This window comes from Mauremys reevesii, linkage group 7 (assembly GCF_016161935.1).
Source record: "Mauremys reevesii isolate NIE-2019 linkage group 7, ASM1616193v1, whole genome shotgun sequence".
Lineage (NCBI taxonomy): Eukaryota > Metazoa > Chordata > Testudines > Geoemydidae > Mauremys > Mauremys reevesii.
In genome coordinates this window covers 87,620,594-87,647,181 of record NC_052629.1, presented here as the reverse complement: position 1 = coordinate 87,647,181, position 26,588 = coordinate 87,620,594, and the positions used below count along the sequence as shown (strand labels likewise).

The following is a 26,588-nucleotide window of genomic DNA, read 5'->3' as shown; positions in this document are numbered from 1 at the left end:
ATTATGGGGCAGCGGGTGCACTCTGTTCAAGGAAAGCTTCATAAAGAATGAAGAGCTGAGACTCAGAGTACAGGGGCAGGTAAAGGAGGATCACTAATTAAATTGGCCCATGATGACTCATCCTAAAATAATATAATTGAAAGACACATTAACATCAGTAGAGCCGTTCTCTCTTGTCGCTCCATAGGCCATAAACTACATGTTCCCACCTTCCAGTAAGATCAATGTTAATCCAACTTCCTTCCATCATATAATACAAATTGCTCTTGTTTCGTCAGCAGAAATTTCAAACCAAGTTGGGGAACAAGGCTCCTGCTGTTGCCCTTGGTCCCTAAAGGTGAAAAATCCATCTGATCAGGGATGATACATGACATTATTCAGAGGCAAGGAATCTTAAGGAATATTCTCCTTACAAGTGATTATTGGGGTCTTCAGAGGAGCTTGCAGTTCCCCCTTCCCAACACTAGACAGTAGAAATGCCTTTATAAACTATCCCATAGTTCCCGCAGTCTCCCCCGCCCATCATCATAATAGTTGTCTTCCTCACCTTGAGCCTGCCCTAGAGTCTACAGTGAAATACAGACAGTGAAGCTGTCATCACACTATCGAGGTGATGAATTCATTTTCTGTCCCTGACTCCCTTCTGTTTTCCTCTCTGAAGAGGAGTCCCATGACCTAGAAAAGTAGATCCAAGACTGAGAGCCTAAGCCAGGGGTCGGCAACCTTTGGCGCCCTGGTTGGCCTGGCCGGTTTGTTTACTTGCTGCGTCCCCAGGTTGGGTGGATCGTGGCTCCCACTGGCTGTAGTTCAGTGCTCCTGGCCAATGGGGGCCGTGGGAAGCTGCGGCCAGCACATCCCTTGGCCCGCGCTGCTTCCCGCCGCCCCATTGGCCTTGAGCGATGAACCACAGCCAGTGAGAGCCACGATCTGCCCAACCTGTGGACCCAGCAGGTAAACAAACTGGCCAGGCCAGCCAGGGTGCTTCCCCTGGCGAGCTGCATGCCAAAGGTTGCCGACTCCTGGCCTAAGCACTCCCAGAGTATTTTAAACCCAGAATTGACTGGGGTCTAGGAAGGACACAGATCTCTGACTGTGGAAGTGTTTTTCAATGACTGCATCCACACTTTCCAAATGGTGGGAGTTTGGCTCATTGAAATGCTGTTCTCTCAGGTCAGGAGGAAGGTGGACCCCAATTATTTGCTGGATGAGGATTGATGTGCCTTTGTGACAGATAAGGAGCCTTCACTTGGGATGAAGTAGTATGTGAGGGGCCAGAGGGATGCAGCAAATTGGCTGTGGACACTTGGTCTGGCCCTCGATGGAGTCTTCACCCTAAATGAAATGGAACAACAACATAGTAGCAGAGGGTGGGTCACTGGGTGGAGTCATTTCCCACCCTACATGGATAGGCATACACAGTATGTTTGTTATGCTGTTCCTCTGTGTAAAGTAACAGACATTATCCCAGTGAGTTCCTGATAATTTATCAATAACCAAAGCAATTTAGGGATAGTGGGTTTAAGGAAGACAGTGAGCAGTAGTGGAGCTAAAGCATTGCTTACTCCAATATTGAGCAGGAAACCCCACTGAAAATAGTAGCTTCATAAGTCTTTGAGGCACCTAGAAAAAGAATATTTAGGAACAGGATCTCTGAGAAGAACCCAGACATTCAACAACACAACTGTCAGGAGACTAAGGGTATGTCTACACTATGGGATTATTCCGATTTTACAGAAACCGGTTTTTGGAAACAGATTGTATAAAGTCGAGTGCACGCGGCCACACTAAGCACATTAATTCGGCGGTGTGCATCCATGTACCGAGGCTACCATCGATTTCCGGAGCGTTGCACTGTGGGTAGCTCTCCCATAGTTCCCGCAGTCTCCCCCGCCCATCGGAATTCTGGGTTGAGATCCCAATGCATGATGGGGCAAAAACAGTGTCACGGGTGATTCTGGGTAAATGTCATCACTCAATCCTCCCTCATGAAAGCAACGGCAGACAATCATTTTGCGCCCTTTTCCCTGGGTTGCCCCGGGCAGACGCCATAGCACGGCAATCATTGAGCCCGTTCAGCCTTTTTTCACTGTCACCATATGTCTACTGGATGTTGCTAAAAGATGCGGTACTGAAGCACTACACAGTAGTATCCCCTTGCATTTTGCAAGTTAGCAAAGACAGTTACCAGTTATACTGTACCATCTGCTGCTGTCATGGGCGCTCCTGCCTGGCCCCGGTAAGGTTGGTAGGGGGCACATGGACAAAAATGGGAATGACTCCCCAGGTCATCCCCTTCTTTAAGTTTTGTCTAAAGGGACAGTCAGTCCTGTCTAGAATATCAGGCAAGCCTACTAAAGAACCAGAAAGGCAAATGGCCACTCCAGGTCAGAGCCCCAGACATCCCGCAGAAATGATGAGCTGCATGCCATTCTAGGGGGTGCCCCTGCAACAATGCCACCCGTTGCTTCCCTCCTCCCCCACCCCTCCTGGGCTACTGTGGCAGTTATCCCCCTATTTGTCAGATGAAGTAATAAAGAATGCATGAATTTGAAACAACACTGACTTTATTACCTCTGCAAGCAGAGATCAAAGTGGGGAGGGGAGGGTAGCCTCTAGCTGCTAGGATATTCCAGGCAGGACTGAATCTCCATTAGACAAAGCTTAAAGAAGGGAATAACCAGGAGTCATTCCCATTTTTGCCTAGGTGCCCCCGGCCGACCTCACCAAGGCCAACCAGGAGTATTCACAGGACGACAATGACAGATATCAGTCATACTGTGCCATCGGGAAGGGAAGGGAAGGAGATGCTGCTCTGTAGCACTGCAGCACCGCATCTGCCAGCAGCACCTGTTAGACATATGGTGACAATGAAAAAAGGCGAGAAAGGATTTTTTTCCCTTTGCTTTCACGGAGGGACGGAGGGTGGGGGCGCGATGACATATACCGTGAACCACCTGTGACAATGTTTTTGACCCTTTAGGCTTTGGGAACTCAGCCAAGAATTCAAATGGTTTTCGGAGAGCGTGGGAACTGTGGGATAGCTAGAGTCATCAGTCGCCCCTCCCTCCATGAGCGTCCATTTCATTCTTTGGCTTTCTGGTATGCTTGTCTCAGCTCCTTAAGTTTCAGCACTGTGTTGAGTCCCTACTGTGGCCTCTGTCCATCATAGTCTTGGAGATTTTTTTCAAATGTTTTGGCATTTCGTCCATTGGAACGGAGTTCTGATAGAACAGATTCATCTCCCCATACAGAGATCAGATTCACTATTTCCTGTACAGTCCACGCTGGAGCTCTTTCTTTGATTCTGGGACTGCATGGTCACCTGTGCTGATCAGTGCTCCACACTGGGCAAATAGGAAATGAAATTCAAAAGTTCGTGAGGCTTTTCCTGTCTACCTGGCCAGTGCATCTGAGTTCAGATTGCTGTCCAGAGCGGTCACAATGGTGCACTGTGGGATAGCACCCGGAGGCCACACTAACCCTAATTCGAAATGGCAATACCGATTTCAGTGCTACTCCCCTCGTCGGGGAGGAGTACAGATATCGATATTACGAGCCTTTTATATTGAAATAAAGGGCTTCGTTGTGTGGATGGCTGCAGCGCTAATTCGGTTTAATGCTGCTAAATTCGAAATAAACTTGTAGTGTAGACCACGCCTCAGAAGGAAATATGATATGCCATATACTAACCCTGCCAGCAGCTCTTATCTGTGAAGCTGTCAGCGTATGGGCCAATCTGAGGCTTTTTAGCTTAACTATGTGGCTCAAACAACCATCTTCCCCTTCTCCCCGTGCACTAATGCACATAATGCAAAACTCTTTTCTTACCAAGAATTCATCACTGACTTCATGTAGTCCATCAGACTGCAAATGTATAAAAACACAGACATTCACACTAGGCACTCAGTTACCCTGCTCCTAAGAGAAAAGGCTAGGCTGATTGGGGCATGGCCCCAGCTGTGGCTGCTTCCCCAATCAGGCCACAGCTGGCCCTATAAAAGGGCTGTGAGCCAGGAGCTGAGTTAGTCTCTCTCTAGCAGTGGAGGGAGAAGGACCTAGCTGCCTGGGAGCAGGGTACCAGAAGTAGTGCAGTGCTGGGGAAAAGGCAAGAGGCCAAGCTGGAGCTTCCCCAGCTTGGCAACTCCCCAGGCTGCAGGCCTTGTGCAAGGCCTAAAGAAGATACTAGAGTTGCAGAGGTGCAGTCTGGGATTAGGCAGAGGCAGTTGGTACAAACATGCTTGCTGATGATGACAGACTGCAGTTTGCCCCAGTGAGTGGGGGTTAGATGATGACTGGCAGCACCCACTGAGGCAAGGTGGGTGAGAGGGTTGGAGGCTCCCCTGGGAGGGGAGACCTAGAGCATGGTGGGATACTGCTGGGGCAGAACCCTGAGGTCAAGGGCACCAGGGTCTGGGAGGGACATGGGGGCCTGAGGCAGGTGAGCTGCTGGCCAGCAAAAGGTGCTCTGAGCTGGAATCAAGCTAATTCCCAGGACAACCAGCAGGAGGTGCCACCCCGGTGAGTCTTTGCTTCACTACAGAGCCCTTAGAAGGGCATATAGCTGCTTTGTCCCATACAGAAGCTGCTTTTTTTCCCATGCAGTTAACATGACCATGAAACAAATTAAAAACCAGCATTTTCAACGTACAGCCAAATAACTCATCTGCACTGCTATGGCTGTTAACTCTCCCAAAGCCCTATGTAAAAAAGGTTATAATATGCATGTAAGCATGCGCAGACTCATCCCTGCGGCACCTCCTTCTGGTTGTCCTCGGGAATTAGCATCCAACCTCTGGAATGCCCTCTTCAGGCGGGTGTCTCAACACCACTGCTGGCCCCCATGTCCCTCCCAGAACCCTGGTGCCCCTTTAACTGGGTGCTGCCCCTGGCAGTAACTCCACAGTTCTGGTTCTCCCCCTCCCATGGGAACCCCCACCTACTATCCTCATTTTGCCTTACTGGGGCAGACTGCAGTATAAGCCACTCATCACAGGCAAAGGGGTTTGGACCTGCTGCCTCTGCCTACCCATGGGCTGCCCCATTGCAAGCCTGCACCTATTCGGCCTATAGTCAGGCCTGCAGCTTTCCAGGCCAGAGCTCCCCTGGCCCTTCCCCAGCCATGCTCCCAATCTAGGTGTCCTGCTTAAGTCCCTGCAGCCAGGCCCTTCTCCCTCTACAAACAGAGGGAGACTTACTGGGCTTCTGGCTCACAGCCTCTTACAGGGGCCAGCTGGGCCTGATTGGGGCATGGCCCTAGCTGAGCCTACTCTCCCCAATCAGCCCAGGCTTCTTGCCCCAGCCACAGCCCTCGCCTGGGCTGTTTCAAGCCCTGCAGGGCAGGAGCGGGTAACCATCATGCTACAATGCAGCCCTAGGTGCTACATTCCAGCACATGCTCTTTGACCAGTCCTTTCCCAGATGTGCCCATCATGCACCACAAAACTGGATTATACACAGGGTGCTGCCCAAGGATCATCTAGGAGCTGCTTTAAGTCCCTTCATGAGTATGTTTGAAATCTCTAAACCAGGGAGTGGGCAAGATTGCCATGGCATCTAGATATTAACTTGTAAAAGGTAGATCACCTTATAGTAGAAACAGGTGCCACTATTATTTCCTAATAAAGGACACAGTGAGCCTCATTGTTACTAAATTCATCAGACACATAACAATCCATGACATGGATTTCAATCTAGGTTTCATGTGGGAGAGAACTTTTTATGGCCCATCAAATTCCTTTCTTAAGTTATTTTCTTTAGGATGTTTCCCACCTACCTCCTCTCCCTCCCCCCCCCCCCCGAGTCTCTAAATATCACAGGATTGGAAGTAGAACTGATGTTAATAAATTTACAGAATCAATATTCTATAGGATTGAGTGGATTAGGGGATTGTCTTTAGGACACTACTATTTATATGGGCCAGATCAATATGAATAGAAAGCCTGTGGCAGAACTGGGACTAGATCTCAGGAGTCTGGCTCTCAACCCCCAGCACTAATTACAAGAGAAACATCCATGCTGACAACAAATGAGCCATATTAAAATGTCCATGATGGCTGAAGAGGATTTATAATCTCATATGTAAATAGGTGATAGCCTATTAGTAGATATTTAAAAAAAATGTTAGGGTTAGACTGAAATATACAAGAACCTTGAAAATCAGAGCTGCAGGTGGATTCAGCATCTCAGCTAGTATGCTGTGTATAATTTCTGCCCTGCAGGTTTTGCTTTATTGTCTTTTGCTTTCCCTACAAATAGTCCAGGTTCAAATTAGGAAAAATCTCTTCAATATCCACTAAAACTGGGCTGAAACACCAGTGGCCCCAGAACTCCATTCTCTCCTGTTATATCAAATAAGGGAGAAGAGAATCACTTTCTTCTATATGAAGTTTGAATGCAAAATCTTGAATCTGACACAGCAAAACTTCTAAAATAAATACAGCAACCAACTAACCAGTTCTTCTGGATACAAAGCTGAGCCCTGACTTGAGCTGAATGCACTGGTAGCTGGGCTTGGCCTGGGGGACTTCATAATGAGGGGTCTGGTAGAAATGCCAGGCCAACCAGGTGTTAATTCCATAAAAGGGCAATGCACAGGCTACTATGTATGTATACAGCCTTGTCCTGCCTACCCAAGTGTTTGTATTCTAGAGGCTAGATCAGTCAAAGCCCAGTAAGAACACAAAATGTTGATGCATTTAAAGAAATATTGATGATGTCCTTATAAATCCTGAGCTTTTCAACAATGAATTTTTTGATATTAGTCAGGGTGCCTGCACTAAGCTAGCAACTTTTTTCCCCAAGATTCTTAAAATGGCAACAATTGTTAAGACAGAATACAAAGTGTGGAGTAGGTAAATATTATCTCCATTTTAAAGATGGAGAAACAGAGGCTCAGTGATGATAAATATTGATATATATGTAGGGTGACCAGATGTCCCATTTTATAGTGAAAGTCCTGTTTTGGGGGACTTTTTCTTATATAGGTGCCTATTACCCCCATCCCGAGTCCTGTTTTTTTCACAGTTGTTATCTGGTAACCCTAGATATTAGAATATATCTATCAACCATGAAATCAATCACTTTCTATTTATATGAATAATATTGTCTGCACTAAAGGTTTGATTGAAGGTCCAGTGTAGTCAATAATGGTCTTCATGGAATGTAATTGGGTGTGGATTAGGCCCTTTGATAACACCATGCTTTCAAAGATCTCAAAATGCCAAATAAGAAGTCATACAACAACTTTTCAAATCCTTACCATTATCCTTATTTTAAAGGTGAATAAAGTGAGGTGCCACAAAGGTGAATGATTTCTCCAAACCCAGCGCAAATCAATGCCTGAAGTGAGAGTACAGCCCAAGAGTTGTGCCTCCCTAATCTAACCACCAAAGACCAATTTAGTGAGAATTCCTGTTGAATGTCCAGCACAGACCACAATGTGGACATTGCCTGAAAGCCTCAATCTGATTAGTCAGTGGGATTTTGTATTTTATTGCCAAAATGTATCAGTGAGTGGAGAACTCTGACTATACTACAGTTGGACCAATTATCCCAGTAGACATTCTGCTACAATTCCGAACATGGTGAGCTGTAGCCTTTTATTTATTCCTTATGTTTTCCATGGGAATAGTTTCACTTCAGGAGGACAGAAGGAATGTTTTAAATACTCAGTAACAACTGGTCTGAAACCCCTGTGGACCCACAACTCAATGAATAGACAGTTTACACAACTGTGTTATGTTGGCCATCTGAGAAAATGCCAAGTGTCGAGTCTGACATCACAGGGATTTCCAAAATTGCTTCAGTACAGCACAGCACCAACCAGCTCTCTCAGCGGCCAAGTTGAGCACTGACTAGAGCTCAGTGCCCCAGCACCTGTGCTTGGGCCAGGTGATGTCATAATGAAAGATGTAGCAGAATTGCCATGACCAGCAGATGTTAATTCCCAAAAAGGGAATATACTGGGTCTTATGTATGTGTGCGTTCCTGCTTGGTCTGCCCAAGTGTTTGTGATTATCTTGTCCTCCCTATCCCAGAAAGAGAATAAAAGCCCAAACATTAAGGAGAGCTGAGGGTGAGTCTTCTTTAGCTCAAGTGACAGGCCTGTTGTCTTGGAATCTATGATCCTGAGAACTTAGCACAGGAAACAGAAAACACCTGGCTTCTGTTCAGGGGCGGCTCTACAAATTTGGCCGCCCCAAGCAATGATGCCCGGGAGGCGCCCCCGAGCCGCGGGAGCAGCGGACCTGCCGCGGGCATGACTGCGGAGGGTCCGCTGGTCGCGCGGCTCAGCTGGACCTCCCGCAGCTGCGGGCGGTACGCTGGTCCGGCGGCTCCGGTTGAGCTGCCGCAGTCATGCCTGCGGGAGGTCCGGCCGAGCCGCGGGACCAGCGAACCGTCCGCAGTCATGCCTGCGGCAGGTCCGGTCGTCCCCGGGCTCCGGTGGACCTCCCGCAGGCATGACTGCGGCAGGTCCACCGGCCCAGCCTGCCGCCCCTGGGAAACGGCCGCCCCAGGCGGCTGCTTGCCCCGCTGGGCTCTAGAGCCGCCCCTGCTTCTGTTACATCGATCTGCATTCAGCCTCAAAAGTAGTAATTTATCACATATGAATGAACAGCTAACTCTGTTGGAGTTTAGAAGGGAAGAATGAGAATCAGGAGAGCTGGGTTCCCTTTGTAGTTATACCACTGATTGTCTGTGAACTTGTCAATGTTACTTAATAACACTGCTCCAGTGGTAGAATGGGGTTAATATTGTAACCATCTAGTCTTTTAGCTAAAGCACTGTGGTTTTCATTACCAGGGTACATTAGTGGAGGGAAGACAAACAATTTTGTTCTATGGGGGTGCATTTGGGGCAGAATTATATTGATTTTGATCACTGGGGATAAGTTGTGGAGATGGGGAGAGTTGAATTTCCTTTTGTGGGTGGGGTAAGTTTTTGGGAGGGAGATGAATTTGTTTGTGTTTTCAGGAGTGATTTTTTTTTTTTTTTTTTTTTTTGGTGGGAGGGGAAGTTGAATTAGTTTTGCTTCCCTAGGTGATGAAGTGGGTGTGGTTGCTGGGGATGGGAAGAGGAGTTTAATTGTTTTCAGTCACTGGGTGCATAGGACAGAAGAGGGCTGAACTGTTTTGTTCCCTGGAGGGGTCCATTGAAGGGGGAGTTGAATTAATTTTGGTGACTGAGTGATATTAAGGAGTCTGGGCATGATGGTGGTGTGAAGAATTTAATTTTTTTTTGTCACAGGCCATGATTTTAAGGAGAGATAGTGGCACCATTTTTTGTTACCCTGGAGTGTTGGGCAGGGAGTTGAACTGGGCTTTGTCACTGGGGTGTGCTGGGTGAAGGGGGCAATTGGTTTGGATTTGGCTGTTTCTGTAAGGGAAGTTGAATTGGTTTGGGTTGCTGGGGTGAGGGAGTTGTATTTGGCTTGGTTAGTGGGGTGCTTTCATGGGTGGGGGAAAGGAGATTGAGGGGGGTGGTAACTATGATAGTGAAGCTCATTCCTTCCCCTTTCTCTCATCCTTCATTCAGCCAGCATTTCCCTTTTTTTTTTTGCATCCATGTCTCCATATTTCCCCTCCAAAGTCTTTTATATATATATATTAAAAAAAAAAAAGTGATGGACAGAGTAGCACATCCCCTCATTATTGTGTTCACCAATTAGGCCTAATTTCTGACACCTGAATTTAGTCCATTAATTTCCAGTCCCACCCTTCTGTTCTTTACCAGGCATGGATTTTACCACAGCCTTTGAATTATTTCAGCAGGCCCTTTTGTTTAAACTAATTTAGCCTTTATTTCTGTCAGGAGTGGCTCACAACCATTAGTGTCAACCTCAGGCAGGCTGAGCGGAGCTAGTAGAGAGTTGCTAAGAGGCTTGTGGAACTAAGCTGAAGAGGGGGCTACTGACTGTCTTAGGGAGCTGAGGGAGGAGCCCGAGGCCTATACTGAAGCCTCTGCCAACTCTCACGTTTTTTTTGTGAGCAACAGGGTTTTGGCTGGGGTGGAGCCCTGTCTGGAGATGATGCTAGAAGCTCCAGCCCTCTGGGAAATCTACCTCTGGCTGCCTGCCCGACTTGCCTGCTGCCTAGAACAGAGCAACCAGTCAGAGCTGCTGTAGGAATAGCTCTCTCAGAACTCATTTAGTGATCGTGGCTGCTTAACCTGCCCAACTATCTGAATGCCCTGCAGGTCTTTTTCAAACCCACTAATTGACAACACCTTTGATGTCTGCATTTAAAAAACCACTAAGCTTTTATTCACCCAGATTAAACATGCAGAATTTTCTAAGGTTAATTTCTTGAGAACTTTCCAATCTCATCCCTTGCAGAAGCCAGTTTCAAAGGTTACCCAGAGGTGAAGCTCTGTGGTATTAGGGGATAGTGTTGCGCAGACGGAAGGAGACAAAGGAACATTAGACCATTAGCAAAAGATTTTTCAAAGGAGGCTGTGAAGGGGGCCACTCACCTTAGTGCTCCTACCAGTCGGGTGTGTCTGCATCTGCACTCTCTCTCTACTTGTGCTGCTTATGGTGACCTCTGCTGGCAGGCTTTAGTGACTCAGCCCTCCGGGCAACTCACGCATGATCCGTATGTGAACACACACAAAACAGACCCCTTCCAGGGTGCAAGATTCAACAGGGCCTATCACACTCAGTACTGTGATTGCCATATTTGAGGTCAGGAAGGAATTTCCCCCCAGGTCAGATTGGCAGAGACCTAAGTTCCCTCTAAGCTGCGTGGCCGCCTATTAAGTGCTGCGCAGACACTCAGGGCATTGACGGGGAGAGATGCCCTGCACTCTGCCCCGGGCTTCCTGGCGCTTGGCTTTCCATCATGCTCTTGGTGGCTCTTCTTGATCTCCCTTCTCAGGAGTCTTACCAGGGCCCGTTGCTCCCTTGCCAGCTGCCCCACCTGGTCTTGGAGGGCCCCCTGCACCTCCCATAGTCCATCTTGGGTTTCCCGGATCCCTTGAAGCAGGGACTCCTGTCTCCCTCATGGGTCACCTTCCCCTTCCGCTGGGGCACTGGTGCCAGGGCCCAAGCAGGGATGGCATAAGCACCTTCTGCAAAGAACATATCCATGTATCAGGGCTCCATCATCCCTCCATAGCGGTATAACTTGCCCAATCTCCACCGTTCCCTTTGTATCGGGGTGGACTGTACGTGCTCACTTTCTCCACCATGTGTTGTAAGGCCGCTGACTCACGAGCCTGGCACCTCCTGCTGGTCGTCCGGAAATTAGCGCTCTCAGCCCTGGAGTGACCCCTATGGGCTGGTGTCTCACGCTCTGTTGCCTCCTCCTCTGCAGTCCCTTTATCTCCTCTATGTATAGGCCCTACATTCCTCCTGGACCACAGTGCCCCTTACCTTGGGGTGCTGCCCCTCACTCAGGGAACCCCATATGCGCCCTCGCTGTCCACAGGCCCGACATGTCCGTGCCCTCTTGGGTTTCTTCACCCAATGGGCCTTTCCAGGGTCTTGTCCCTTCCCCTGTTCTGGGTGAGGCTCCTTGCCTCCAACCCAGTAAGGACAGTCCCCTCTCAAATGTCTCCGCCTCCCACAGGGGGAGGTAGAGCTGCAAAAAAGCCCAAAAGGAGAAAGAAGACCTGGCTTTGAAGTTGAAAGAAAGTGAAGAGAAGTAAGAGCGACTGATGGGACACCTCTGGGTCGCCCAGGCTAGGAGACCCCCTACTCCCAGAAGTGGGATTTTGAGGCAGCGGGTGTGTAGCGGGGTGAGCACCCTGCTCTGGAGAGAGAGGGGTTAAAACCAGCTCTGGGAAAGGGCTGCCCCAAGGAGCCAATCAGGCAAAGGCAGGTAGCAGCAGGCCTGGTAGGGCTGGTATAAAGAGGGCTGTGAGCTAGGATACAGGCAGTCTCACTCCAACCTGGGGGTGGAAAGGACTGGGCTGCCTGGGAGCATCAGGTATCTTCAACAGAGCAATGCTGGGGAAGGGGCAGGCTGAGCTGGGGAGTTCAGGCCTGGCGACCTCCCAGATTGAGGCCTGACAGGAAGGCCGAAGGAGATACTGGGGCTGCAGGGAAAGGCAGCTGGTCCAACTCCCTAGCCAAAGATGAGTGGCCACTTCAGACTGCAGTTTGATTGTGAGTAAAGGGGCTAGATGAAGACTGGCAGTGGATCACTGAGGTGTGGTGGGCTCAGGGGAGTGGGGTTCCCTGACTGAGGGGCAGCACCCCAAGGTAAGGGTGTGGGGCCTATACATGGAGGAGATAAAGGGACTGCAGAGGGGTAGGCAACAGAGGGTGAGATACCAGCCCATAGAAGGCGCTCCAGGGCTGAGAGCTAATTCCCGGACAACCAGGAGGAGGTGCCGCAGCAGTGAGTCAGCAGCCTTACTACAGGGACCTATCAGAGTACTCTGGGAAATAAACAAGAAAATCATGGAAATGTACACACAATAATGCAGTTTTTCACTACATTAATACAGAACTTTTAAATTGCCTATTTAAACCTTATATAATGTTAACTACCTACCAGATTAACTGTTATAGTGTAAAATGGTCATTTACTAACAGAGCTTTCCACAATTCTGAAACAGCATGTTGTACATTGCCAGCTTGTCCTCTTTGAGCATGTGTCATCCCACAAGATAACTTTGTAAGATGAAAATGATCTCTCGCAGTCCACACCGTTATTGGGCAGCGATAAACACCTCAAAGCTATTATGGCCAGACTTGGAAAGTGATCATTTAAGTTGCCCCAAAATTCTAGAATGTCAAGGCACTTCATTTCAAAACTGCACTGCTATAGCTACAAAACTCAGTTTTTGCCAACTCATTGTCTTCAAACATGGGAACAGACTCAGATACATTTAGTGATACAAGGTCAAGAAGTTTGGCCTGATTGAGATCAAACACTCGGCAGGGTTTAAGAAAACTGGCAGTGGGTTGACAAAACTGTTCAGAACCAGTCATGTAGGCTTCGATTTTACACTGTCTTAGCTAACAGGTCAGTCATGCCACTGAAGGACTTTGACCAACTGGCAAGATCAGTCAAATCATTGACCACCTTATGTGATCTGATTTCTGTTTTTTCATAAGCTGTGAGAGTTGCCATTATTCTTGGTGCAAATGCTTCAATTACTGCAATATTTTCTTTTATTTCCATTGATTTACTTAAAGTGATCACATCTGCAACAGATGAACTATAGCTTTGCTCACACTCCTCAAAAAAATCCACATAATCCTGCAGGTGGCTGGTATGAAAATGGACAGCTTCAAACCAGCTATTCGACTGTCTGATTACTGGGATAGGTGAAATTACAGGCACTTTCCCCTTTTCCTGCAATGATTGACGGAACCACGCTTTGCGGACAGGGCAGGCAGTGAATGCATATTTTACAGCAATGACAAGTTCATTTACTTTTCCAAATGTTTTTCTCCAGGTATTGCCCAGTAAGTTGAGAAGATGTGCAGTGCACGTTACATGCACTGCATTCAGAAAAAGTGCTTTGAGGCTTTGTTCCCAGGTTTTGTTCATATATGCAGCATTGTCAGTAACAAAAGCAGTGACTTTATTAAAAGGAATTCCCTATTTCTGAATGTTTCCACCATTGCATGACTCACAGTTTTAAAGTTAATAGTCTCCAAACATATACACTCTATTAGCAAAGACTTCAGTTCCAAACTACCTTCCCCCTGACAGCTTGAAATGTCTGTTAAAGACAAACAGGGCACTGCCAGGATATTCAATATGTAGTGCCCTTCAGCATCAGTTGTTTCATCTGCTTTGAGACTAATTCTAAAACATTGATTCAGCAGTTCTTTCAGGTCATTGACGTGTCTTTCAAACTTTTTTTTGTCAAGTATACTGCCAAAAGATCGGAGATGACTTGAAGTAGGTATAACACCAATGTTTTTCAGGGAGCTTTCTAGATAACCCTGCTATGAAAAGCTATCTAGGTCACATTGGTACAGAAAACCTCTATAAGTTAACTTTCTGTCCTATGATGCAGCTGTTCTTTGATCTTTACAGTAAATAGCTCACTTACTGTTCTTCGTAGTTTAGCTTTCTCACTTGGGCCTGATTAAAGTTCTTGTGCCTGACGTTTAGGCAAGCACTTTATATATGTTTGTCACTTCTTTTTCGTGTGTAATCTACAGGAACATTACATGCAGTACAAAACAACACCTGCCACTTTCATGAAATGTTTCCTTTGGGTGTTGACTATTTCTCTGCTTAGCAGTGGTTTTTGCAACTTTGCTTTTCAGTGTACTTGGGGTTGCCATTTTTTCCTCTCAGCTAACTAAACCTTATGCATATGCTCCAATAAGATTTTTTGTAATTAAACAGTGGCTAAGCAACAACCAGGACCTAGAGTGGCCTGGGCCCAATTCTGTCTTCTGCTCCCACGAGATGAAGCGGAAGCCCAGGGCCGGCCCACAACATTTTGGCACCTGAGGCAGGGAGCTCAAATGACTCCCCCATGCCCCCTCGCTTGAGCCAAAACTTTGAAAGGTTTCAATTCTGTCTTCTTCCTATTCTACTCCTCTCATGGTACTGCTCTGCTACCTACCCCAATAAAGGAGAACTAACAACTTAAAATGCTTTGTTCAAAAATTTAAAGTAACACTTAACTTTCAAATGCCTGAACAGCAAATGTAACTTTTCTTGTCTGCATAGTAAAAACTGGCATTTTTATCTGATTGAAAAATCAAAGTGGTGCTTTCCGTGCCTTCTTGGTTGCAAAGATTTGAACTGCTTCCTGCTGAAGGTCCACAGTCTGGGCCAGCTCATGCTCTATTGAGCTTGGTTGCAAGGCCGACCAGCCTCTCCTGTGTCATTGTGGAGCGTAGATGTGTTTTTATTAACTTCAGCTTGGAGAAGCTGCGTTCTCCACTGGCAACTGTTACAGGAAATGTTAGAAGTATGCGCAGAGAAACAAAAGCATTTGGAAAGAGGGTAATCATCTTATTTGTGCACATATATTCCAGAACAATCTTTGGAGTTGATCCTACTGAAATGTATCTTGAAAGGGCTTTCACTTCATCACCTAAATCGCTTGCATCAATATCACGCATGTCATCATGAGTCAACACTGTCTCTAGTGCCCTGCATTGCTGGTGTAGGTCGTCTTCAGGTATGGTGAGGAGTTTTGGAATATCATACAACATCCCAAATATACTGCTGTGTTCCTTGAGCTGCATACAACGTTCAACTGACTGTATTGCACAATCTAGCACCTGGATAAAGAATTCAACTTTGAATTGTTGTTTAGGGTCTCTTATGGGATTATCTCATGCCTCGTAGTCAAAATGTCTTCTTCGGTAACTCTTGTATTCTTGAATGGGTGGGAAAATAGCTTCAGTGTGAAGTTCCTCTGCCAACTTCTGTGCGCTCTTCAGAATGCTTTTAAATCCCTCATCTGACTGGTAAGACTGTAGGTATGACTTTGCTTTGTCTAGTTGTTCCATTGCTCCAGATATTTCGAGGTCAACACCTTGGAGTCTGTTGCTTACAACATTTATTTCGAACAGTATGTCATGCCACAACACTAAGCCACACAGAAATTTGAAGTTATGTATGTTTCTGGTGATTCCATTTCCTTCTGCTACTGTTCTCCCATGAACAGTTCCTGTCACAGCATTATCCTCCATAATGGCAACTGTGGCATCATCTATCTTCCTAATTTGGTGTTTAATAGGCTTTATCGCCTCCACTCAACTTTCCCATCGTGTGGCACTCAGTGGTTTCAGTGTCAGAGAGGATGTTCCCAGATGTTGCTTCAAAATTTGCCATCGATGTGTTTATGCAGAGAAAAATACATAGATGCTTTGAATTACATTAAAAAATTCAGCAGCCTCACTAGAAGCTGATGCTTCATCATTGACCACCAAGTTCACTGAATGAGAACTGTATGGGACAAAAAATGCTTGAGGGTTTAACTCTCGGATCCGTGTCTGCACTCCCTTATTCTTTCCTCTCATGTGGGCACCATTATCGTAGCCCTGATCTCATGTCAGCTATTGCGATTCCCATATCTTCCAGCTTTTTAAGAAGCACATTCGTCATACCCGCTCCTGTAGTATCATCAATGTCAATAAATTCTAGAAAATGCTCTCTAACAGTCACCATTGCAGGGACATTCTCACTAGGTTCTGTTGTTTTTACAAAACGCATCATTGAAGTAATTCGTTCCATATGGCTGATGTCAGGTGTGCAGTCCAGAATAACAGAGTAATATCTTGCTGACTTCAGATCTGCCACAATCTTCTGTTTTACTTTTGTTGCTAGTAACTGTGTGATCTCATTTTGAATTGTTTTTCCAAGGTAGTGGTGTATGTACTATGACAAAGTTCCTCCTCTACCTTGGTGGGTCCTGTGTTTATTGGCAGATTTGCTCACCTCAGTGATCTTCCCCTCTGGTGGAACCCACAGTCTGGGTCAACTCAGATTGTGTCTGATCAGGAATTGGGAGGTTTGGGGGGAACCTGGGCCCGCCCTCTACTCCGGGTTCCAGCCCAGGGCCCTGTGGATTGCAGCTGTCTATAGTGCCTCCTGTAACAGCTGCATGACAGCTACAACTCCCTGGGCTACTTCCCCATGGCCTCCTCCAAACACCTTCTTTATTCTCACCACAGGACCTTCCTCTTGGTGTCTGATAACGCTTGTATTCCTCAGTCCTCCAGCAGCTCACCCTCTCACTCTCAGCTCCTTGTGCCTCTTGCTCCCAGCTCCTCACACACAAATCTCACTGACTAACTGGGAGGCTTTTAACCAGTTCCAGCCAGCCCTTGATTGGCTTCAGGTGTCCCAATCAATGTAGCTATCTCCACTGCCTTCTAGAAAGATCTTAATTGGCCCCAGGTGTTTTGATTAACCTGGAGCAACTGCCATTTGGTTACCATGGTACTAGGGATTTGTTTAGCCTGGGGCTAACATGCCTGTTCCTCACTACTTTATTGTAGCCATCTGGCCTTTCCCCATCACAGTATATTTCTTGGGTGGTGACTCTTCTTAGATGCTCCTGGAGTACAGCATCAAACTCTGCCATCAGCTCCGCAATTTTAAGGAAGTTTCCATTGTTTGACACATACAGCTGATCTGAAGTGCCACGCAGTGCTAGGTTTTGGGTAGCAAGCATTCTCACAATGGCAGAGCCTTTTCAGAAATTTTGCCAGTAATGAGACTCTGATTCAATCTTCTCTTGATTCTTCTCTTGATGCTGATCATCTATGGTGGCCTTTAACATTAGTCTCATCTCAAGCTCTTTCCACCTATGGAATGCTCTCTGGTGATTTGCTGCCTTATCATGGCATGCCAGATTTCTACAGTCCTTTGTTCCTGTAGAACCCAGTGGAATATTAGACTGGTAGAGTTTGCAACAAAAACAGTATGCAGCATTCTGGGTTTTTGAGTACATAAGCCATGGCCTCTCCACTTTGTCACCATTAGGGATTTCACGCCAGTAATGTGTTGGATGGAAACTTCTATTTTCATTGTCTTTGGGGAACATGAAGTTTTTCACTTGCTGTGGTCTATGCAGTACAAGGAAGACCCTCAGGCTACGGCTCACATGGGTCCATAGTCCTGGATCATCTAGACTTAAGGAACTAAACTCAGCAGCAGCAGTTTCTTGTGCCTCCACCACACTCTTCTGATCTACACTTTTCTTTAGGAATGTGCATAGTTACATCCATTTGAGATGGAGATATGGATGCTGCAGTAGCTGCCAGGTCACCTGAACTCTGACTAACTGGAAGATCAGGCATCTCCTCACCACTCACGGGGTGGAGCCGGAAGGCTCACTGTGAACATTTGTGTCTATGTATCTCAGGAGAGCTCCTTCCTGCTTAGACAGAAAAGCTTCCTTTGCTTTCTTTCTTTTTCTGAATGCTGCCCCAGAGGGGCGTTTTCTTCTTTCACTCATGACTGCTGTTCTGTGCCAGCTATATTGGCTCTCAACACTGATTGAAGGGGACAAATAAGCAGGCTAGTAGCAGGGCTTGAGTTAGGGAAGATATAAGCGTCTTAAGGGCCTAACTGGCTCCTACTACTTCAGTTGACTGCCTGTTCTCCTCAAGTGGGTTCCAGGAAGCAGCAGGAACAGGAAGCTCCCTGAGAAGCTGGTGTTAATCAGTCCAGGCTCCTGGGGGTGCCTGAGAGGTACATAAGAGGCTCCTCCTCCCCTCTCTCTCCCTGCAGCTCCTGCTGCTTTCTGTTATTCCCTCTCACCTTTTCTCTTGCCTGCCAGTTATGTCTCTTGTGCCCTCCTTCCTCCAGCACAGCACTCCACCATCTCTGTGCATCTAGAGCAGAGAGAATACATAAGCACCAGCCACAATTTTGTACACTCTGGGCCCTAGGGGCACCTCCCCACAGTCTGGCACCTGAGGTGGCCACCTCAATTCACCTCATGGTAAAGCCAGCCCTGCGGAAGCCCAGCAGCCAGGGGCTGACTGCCCAAGCCCCACCTACCACAGCTAACAGCCCATGAGGGTCTGACTGCCCTAGCCCCGCTGGCGGGGGGTTGACAATTGGCTAGGGCTGAATGTCTAAGCTCCTGCTGGAGGGTCTGATTTCTCTCAGGGTCCCAGGAACTGCTGCTGGGGCTCCTGCCTGGTGGCTGTCTGCCAGTCAGTTGCTGGGCAGGCTCCTGCAGGGAGGCTGTCCACATGCTGGTTGCTGGGTGGGCTACTGCAGGATGGGAGGGAGGGGAGGCTGCTGTCTACAGCCAGTTGCTGGGCAGACTCCTTTGGGGGAGAGGGGGGCTGAGTACTCCTGCCCCAGGGACTCTGTTCCAGCAGCTGCTGCGGGGCTCTCCCCGACCAGTTGATCTGTGGGCCTCCTGCTGTGGGGCCATCCTGCGACCAGCTGATGGGCAGGGGGGCTCCTGTGGCAACACTCTCTGTGGGCCTGCTGCTTTTATGGCCCTGGGGACCCTTACTTGGGGGACTGATGCACTCCTGGACTGACAGGTGCTCCAGCCCTGCCAGGGTAGAAGTCGTCACAGAATTCGTGACCTCCATGGCCAACTCGTACCCTTAGTTATAGCCCCTCCTTGACTAGCTTTCAATGGTCCCTCAGCCCCTCCTGGTCTCTCTTAAGTGGTCTCTGTTCTGATATGGAGCAGTACCCCCAAGGCTTCTTCCCTGGAGACTCTTCTCTCTGTAGTGAGCCTTTTGTAGCAAGCCCTGACCTGGGCATTTCCAGTGCGGGATGCCCTAGGCAAACCAGTTCACATTGGTGTAGTCGGCAGGATACTCGGAACCAGATCATTTGGGTTTTGGATCAGAACCCCACGCTATTCCACATTTGAAACTGAGTGTTAAAGGTTAAAGTTAGTCAGAATGAGTGATCCACAATCATAACTGCAAGCCCTGGAAGATTTGTTCTCACAAAGGACTTTATCCTTTAAGAATAAAGCCATTGACCAAGAACTGAAAAACCTGCTAAAGAACTTTGACCAGAAAGAGGGTAACCAAATATGCCCCAACACTGCTACCTGTTATGTAAATGCTGTTACTGTGCACTCAGGAGGAGGTAATCCCATAAATGGTGCCCTGAACCACCCAGGAAAATGTTTTTGACCCTTCAGGCATTGGGAGCTCAGCCAAGAATGCAAATGCTTTGTGGAGACTGCGGGGACTGTGGGATAGCTGGAGTCCTCAGTCCCCCCTCCCTCCCTCCCTCTATGAGCGTCCATTTGATTCTTTGGCTTTCTGTTATGCTTGTTAAGAAGCACTGTGCTGAGTCCCTGCTGTGGCCTCTGTCTATCATAGCCTGGAGATTTTTTCAAATGCTTTGGCATTTCGTCTTCTGTAACGGAGCTCTGATAGAACAGATTCATCTCCCCATACAGCGATCAGATCCAGTATCTCCCGTATGGTCCATGCTGGAACTCTTTTTGGATTTGGGACTGCATCGCCATCCATGCTGATCAGAGCTCCATGCTGGGCAAACAGGAAATGAAATTCAAAAGTTCACGGGGCTTTTCCTGTCTACCTGGCCAGTGCATCCGAGTTCAGATTGCTTTCCAGAGCGGTCACAATGGTGCACTGTGGGATACTGCCCGGAGGCCAATACCTTCGAATTGTGGCCACACTAACTCTAATCCGACATGGCAATACCGATTTGAGCACTACTCCCCTCATCGGGGAGGAGTACAGAAATTAGTTTTAAGAGCCCTTTATATCAATATAAAGGGCTTCGTTGTGTGGACGGGTGCAGGGTTAAATCGTTTTAATGCTGCTAAATTCGGTATAAATGCGTAGTGTAGACCAGGCCCTAGTTAAAGATGATAATGGGAGACACCAGAAGAAATAGACATTGTGTCTTTCTGAGAGAGGAGCAACTTCCCACACATTGATTTTAGTGTGTTGGAGGAAAATCATCACAAACCGCAGCTCCTTTACACTGGCTCTGTGAGTTGTGCAGTGGAAGTTAAAGATCCATTGCATGCTTTCAAACCACGTGAACATTTTGGGCCCTGGTGTCCTAGACCAGTGTTTCCTTCTTGCGTAAGAACAGCTTCTCATTTCCACTTGGGTTTGTGTGAGCCATTGCTGGGTCTGTAATGATAGCAGGGCAGCTTCACAATCCTTACATTAATCAGTGTCAAACTCTTGATTGACCAGTGCTTTGAGAATATGACTAAGGTCCTACATAGAGCCACTGCTGCATACTGCGTTTATACACGCCACCCTCTGAATCTTTTTCAGATGGGGGCCTTTGTTCTGACCTGCATTGATAGGCACCAGGCTGCATCGTATTCCAAGCCCCAATTATATTCTTATGAGCACACGAAGCAATGCAATCAGGAGACATCAGTTTAATTCAACTAAATCATGTCATCAGTGTTTCTCTTTTTGAAACAGGTAACACCTCCTGCTAAAATACCATAGATTAGATGTAGAAATCCCATGAGCGGAACTCTTCAAAAATCTGAAAACTAGATACAAATAATAATTCATGGGCTGGACTGTGCCCTATTAAAAATTACAGGAATTAAATGCTATTTCTGTCAGTGTTGTGAGCCTGACTCCACAAAGTGGCAGATAACAGGACAGGAATATATTGTTTTCATCCAGGAGGAGGAAAAAACGGTATCTATTAAAATCTCTAGTGATATGCCTCTGTGCCCATCCACCAGTCAGACCTGTATCAGCCTGCCTTCCTTCCTTCAAACTTCTATTAAAATTCCATTGCTTTAAAGGAGCAAATTCAAAGCCTCTTGGTCCAGAATGGGGCAGAAGACACAAGAAATGTATGTTGAGAAGGGGCGCAACAGAGGGATACCGAAATAGCCAATCCTAGGATGGCAAGAAGAGAATCCATTTCAAACCTTTATGTAATCTGCAGAGTGCCTAGATAGTATGGAGACTTGCACCATGGTTTGCTGTGACAGTTTTAGTAAGGCATTAAACAACTTTACTGAATGCCTCAGGCAGTTGAAAAGAGCATCCTCTATGTGGTGTGACGTTGCATAGACAGTGCATGCATGGTCATGCTTTGTGGAGTCGTCTTCTACAAAATGGCATTCTCTCTGGGGGTGGGATGAATCCAGCCCATGGGCTGCTAGTTGAACAATGCACAGCCAGTCAGACATATAGTGCATGCCTTGCATATATAGACAGCAAGACACCAAATTGATATCAAATAAATATCTAAAATAGTAACAGTAGATTGCAGGATATCCCACGATTTTCACCTTTCTGGTGCTCTATTGCCCCTAGGAGCAATGTGAACATTTTGGGATATGTTGGAGAAATTTAAATCTTCAGTGAGATCCTGCAAATATGAACCTATTCTTGACTTCAAAAGCACTAGTAGCCAGAGGAGCCAGTGTATTTAAGGAAGAGAGCAGGAGCTCTCTTCATCCTAGGGCTTTGCAGTAGTCTCCATCCACTATAAGAATCAACTGAGTATTGGAACCACTACACTGAAAACACAGGAGAAAGAGGCAGTGTTCTACAGGTCGAGGGGAAAGGGAAATTGATAAATACTTGTGTAGGACGATGATAGGAAGGAGGGGAAGGAGAGTGTTATAATGAGAAGTACTGGCTGGGGTGGCGTATTGGTCAGACAGTATTTTGGCTGAAGCAGCATTTGGTGCCTTTGGTAATGCCTGAAGTGTTTGCCTCATTGTGCATTCCCATTATCAGGAAAGTGGCAGCTCTGGTGCATGTTTGTATGCACAGCTTCTCTCCTCCAGACACACCCCGATCTATAAACAGGCAATAACCAAAGTGATCCCCACTTTCACCGTATGAAAGTGAGCCCGTTCTGATTCAAGAATGCCTCATTCCAGGCTATGTGGCTAGCCTGGGGCAATCAATTATGTGTAAGCCCACACATAATGTTAATATTTATATACAGGATAATAAACTGCCACCCAGATCTCTATATGCATGTGATGGGTCAGAATACTTTCACCTTCCTTCCAAATTAATAAAATCCAGCAATACCATTTTAAATGCAAAATTGTAAAATATCCCAGTCCAAGGTGAAGGAGGTGGGGCAAGCAATAAAACTGAGTGTGGGACATAGTGCCTCATAATTGTCTACAGATTGTAAATGGTCTGGGGCAGGGATTTCGACTTCATACTTCTCTGCAAAGCATTTAATGTTTTGTTGGCACCATATAAGTAATACTAACTAGGGAAAAGGTTTCTTCTCATTCTCACTGAATGGAAAGATGAGTAATTGGAAGGCCCTGTTGTTTGTGACACAGAATTTGGTGCCTCCTTACAATGTGTGCTGTAGTCTAATGAATCTGCATGTACATTTTTATCAGGTGACAGCTTATTCCCTCTATTCCATACCTGTATGCACACATATGTACACCTTCTTTCTCTCCATTGTTCACTGAAGCAGGAGCTGAAACCACTTCCAGACACATTGTCTACTCTGAACTATGAAAGTCTCCTTGACGCATCAAGTGTCTGCAAAGCCTTAATCTGGGTAGTGATGGAGGGCTCATCCTGAAATAAGAGAAGTAGAAATAAAACTGTAGGCAGCCTCTGAAAAATCACCTTTTCGAGCTCCCCACACATTCCACTCCAATCTAATCTAGAGCAAGGATCATCCCACCTCTTAGTGAGGTCATGTAATAAAATGGAGCAGTTCAATGTATGTGGATCAGAAGAAGCAAGCACACAACTGTGGGTAGAGAACAGTAGACTCCAGTATATCCCGAAGTGTCTAGTAGAGTGAACCCCACTGATTTGCGTGTCTAGCTAATCTGTATTGTTCTGGGGAAGGTTGCAGGAGACAATGCCAAAGAACTGTGGAAAACTAGATCCTGTTCCCAATCTCATAAGCATGATTAATCAGAGTAGCTGCTAATGATTGTGTTTGACAAGAGGGAGGAACTAGGCAAGGGCAGGAGAACTAGTGACTCCAGGCCTTAACAGTAAAATTCATTCAATATTGCAGATAACTGAGTCTGTGATAAAGGAAACAAGGCCCCCACTCACATAACAGAAGGAACAAGATAGCATGATACAGGGTAAAGATAGGGAGGTGGAAAAGGATTTACTGCTGGGGGAATTCACATGGCCCACGTTTTTCTGTGCCCCTGCACAGGTTTTATTTGCCCCTGCAAATAAAATCTACCAGGGGACATGCGCCTCTTCCCCAGCAGCCCAGGCAGCGCATCTGTTCCAGCATGCATGGAGCTACCTCGGAGACAGGGTGACCAGATGTCCCGATTTTATAGGGACAGTCCCGATATTTGGGACTTTTTCTTATGTAGGTGCCTATTATCCCCCATCTCCTGTCCTGATTTTTCACACTTTATCTGGTCACCCTACTCAGAGATGCGGGCGGGGGACTGGGCCTGCGTGATCACTGGTGAAGGGGGTGGTATGTGCATGCCAAGAAGTGAACAATCAGAGAGAGACTCTCTCCCTCTCCCTTGCTACTACAGCTCACTGGTGTGGAAGGGTGGGGCTTTTTATTATGCAGGAGGCAGTCTAGAGGCACAAATGTAGTAGCCCTCACTGAGTTAATTGATTAATTCTCTGAGGCATTAGCAGCCTGACTATGTAGTTAGTAACATCGTTAAAGTTGCTGTTGATGGTTAATTGATCTCATTCTCTGAAGCAGAACTGTAGCAGCCTGACTGTTAAAGTTAATGTTGCTGTTGTTAATTAACTGTTCCCATTCTCAGTCAATTTCCCCAGGAGCATAAAACCTGTAAAAGTTTTAAGGCCCCTACATTCCCAGAGTGATGTAAAGGAGCCTTATTATAAATGACAGTAAGGGAATCCTCAGCTAGCAGGATCGGTGTGCTTTCTCACTTTATTTCTGTGCCAAAGTGGCACAATGGGGTTAGATTACAGCTCAGGACTTATTTTATTTTACTAATTAAAAAAAAAGACTTTGAGGGCAAATAAAACATTTACCAAAGAGTCAATAAAATGTCAGGACAGTCAGAACCAAGCACTTCCCAAAGTACCCAGCCAGGTCCAGGACAATGATTACCAAAACTGTATGACTTTCATGTGTGAAAGTCTGAGCAATTTAAAATGACATTCTACTTTTTTTATTTATTTATTTATTTATTTATTTATTTATTTATTTTTGCTGTTTGGTGTTATGTAACATAATTTAAATGAAAATCCAGGATTATAACTGGAATGCAGGGTATTAGTTACCAAGTGTTTGTAACTTAACTTTCATTTGCTTAGGAAATGCTGAATAGTTATTGTGATTTTTCTGTACTGTAGTTTAAATAAATTACCAAAACAGTTGAATCTGGTGTGATTATATTACATTATTTTGATAAAGTATGCAGAATTTTGCAGAATTTTGATTTTTTTTGATGCAGAATTCCCTCAGGGGTAAAGGATTATTGACTTTTGAAAGAGATGCTAAAATGAGAAGCTATGACCAAGTTTTGTCAATGACCAGGCAGTGCCCTGAATGATCCAGAAGCTGGTGCTTCCTTAAAATGCCTGCAAGGTGTGATCATCCTACAGTTCCCCTTTCAGGAAGATGATTGCTATATTGCACGCCTCCACCCTACTCCCTACACTGACATATCACCCTTTATGGTGTTTGAGGAGGGAGGAACTGAAGAGAGACTCAGTATTCGTTGGGCAGAAGATAGCCCACTCTTCAGTTGATCTGCTCTGTCTGAGACTGTAAAGTTGGAGATGAAGGAGATCTGTGTCTCAAGGAAAAAGAAGCATAAACATTTGCATCAGCACAATCCCATTTTATAACCTCTCAGTAAGATCTGTATCAATCTGCAGCACTGTAAGCTCTTTTGGGCAGAGACATTGTATGCTGCTCTTTAAAGCTCTGATGACATGATATAAATTGGAAACTAAAGACTCATTCTTTCTTGATGTAAATGCTAAGATGAGAAGCAATAGTTGAGGGAAGATGTTGGTCGGCCAGTGTCCTGAGGAATCTGGAATTTGGTGCCTCCTTAGAATGCCTGGAGCAACATAATCATCTTGTATTTATGTTTTCAGGTAGATGGCAACTCTATTCCATGCTTTAACCTGAGCCTTTATGGACCCCTCCCCGCACAAAAGAAACAAAGATGTACCTACACAGTAGATCTCCTGTACTCACTGAATGGAAGAGGGTCTGCTCAAAATGAAAGCAAACCTCTTTCTGGATAGAAAGGTTGGACTGAAGCCTCCTAGGGCAATGAACACACTGTGATCTGTTCAGAGGCCAGATGCTGGAGTCCACATCCTAAAAGGACAGAAATAGAAAACTAAATGCTCATCCAAAGCTGGAAAATTGCATTGATACCCTGTAGAGACCTGGAATTTGACATGCACATCACAGCTCTAGGAATCCACTCTCCTTCCCTCAGACTACTAATAAATTCCATCATGTTTTAAAGGAGAACATGCAAAGCCTCTCTGCCCACAGAGGGCAGAAAAAGCAAGTAAAGGATTGTGGTAGGCACCAACAAACTCCAGTATATTATAGAGAACTTGCATTATTGGAGGGCAGTGAGTAAATGCTTCTGTCATGCATATCCTTCCTTCTGGGGCAGTTGAAGCAGATAGTTGAAGGGAGTTGCTGAAAATAATACTAATCTCAACCTCAAAAACATGTATAGTATTTCCAAAGTCTACAATAAAGGAAAGGAGATATTTCCTCCTGCCCTAGTCAAGGAATAAGGAACTCTGCATAAACACTGCATGCATATTAAGTCAGTGCTAGCAGGCTGGCAAAAGACAAGTTCCAAGAATTGTAGGATCTAGCCATAGATCAGACAGTTCTCAGAGTGAGTCAGAGTTTGGTGTAGGCTAAACGGTTGTAGGCTGTAGTTCTAAATTTTCATTTTCAGCCCTGTACAAATCGGTAAATAGCAAACCCGTTCCTGAAGTACACTTAGGGAAGAATGGCTGAGACTCTGAATAATCACTGGGGCGAAGATGATGGTCTTTCAGGAAAGCCCCAGTCCAGAATATGAGGCTGGTCTGGGGTAAAATAAAGGTCTTCAGCTGCCAGTGATGCTTTAATGGCTGATGGTGGAGAGCTCAGCCTTAAAGGAAAAGAGTTGAAAGGTCAGCTCCTGCAGAGCAAACCCCCTTTTTAGCTCTGCTAATCTGTATTTAACTTGTATCTGTATCAATTCTCCTCCCTTCTCTA

The 26,588-nt window shown here is 46.2% G+C and overlaps 1 long non-coding RNA gene across 1 annotated transcript; it reads right to left on the bottom strand.

Annotated features, from left to right (window-relative positions):
• Nucleotides 1-1,015: 1,015 nt before the first annotated feature.
• LOC120369270 lies at nt 1,016-25,657 on the bottom strand. Its single transcript, XR_005583023.1, has 3 exons — nt 25,529-25,657; nt 22,787-22,945; nt 1,016-1,332 (listed from the first exon to the last, which is right to left on the bottom strand). It is a non-coding gene; the product is annotated as an uncharacterized LOC120369270 (long non-coding RNA).
• Nucleotides 25,658-26,588: the final 931 nt, after the last annotated feature.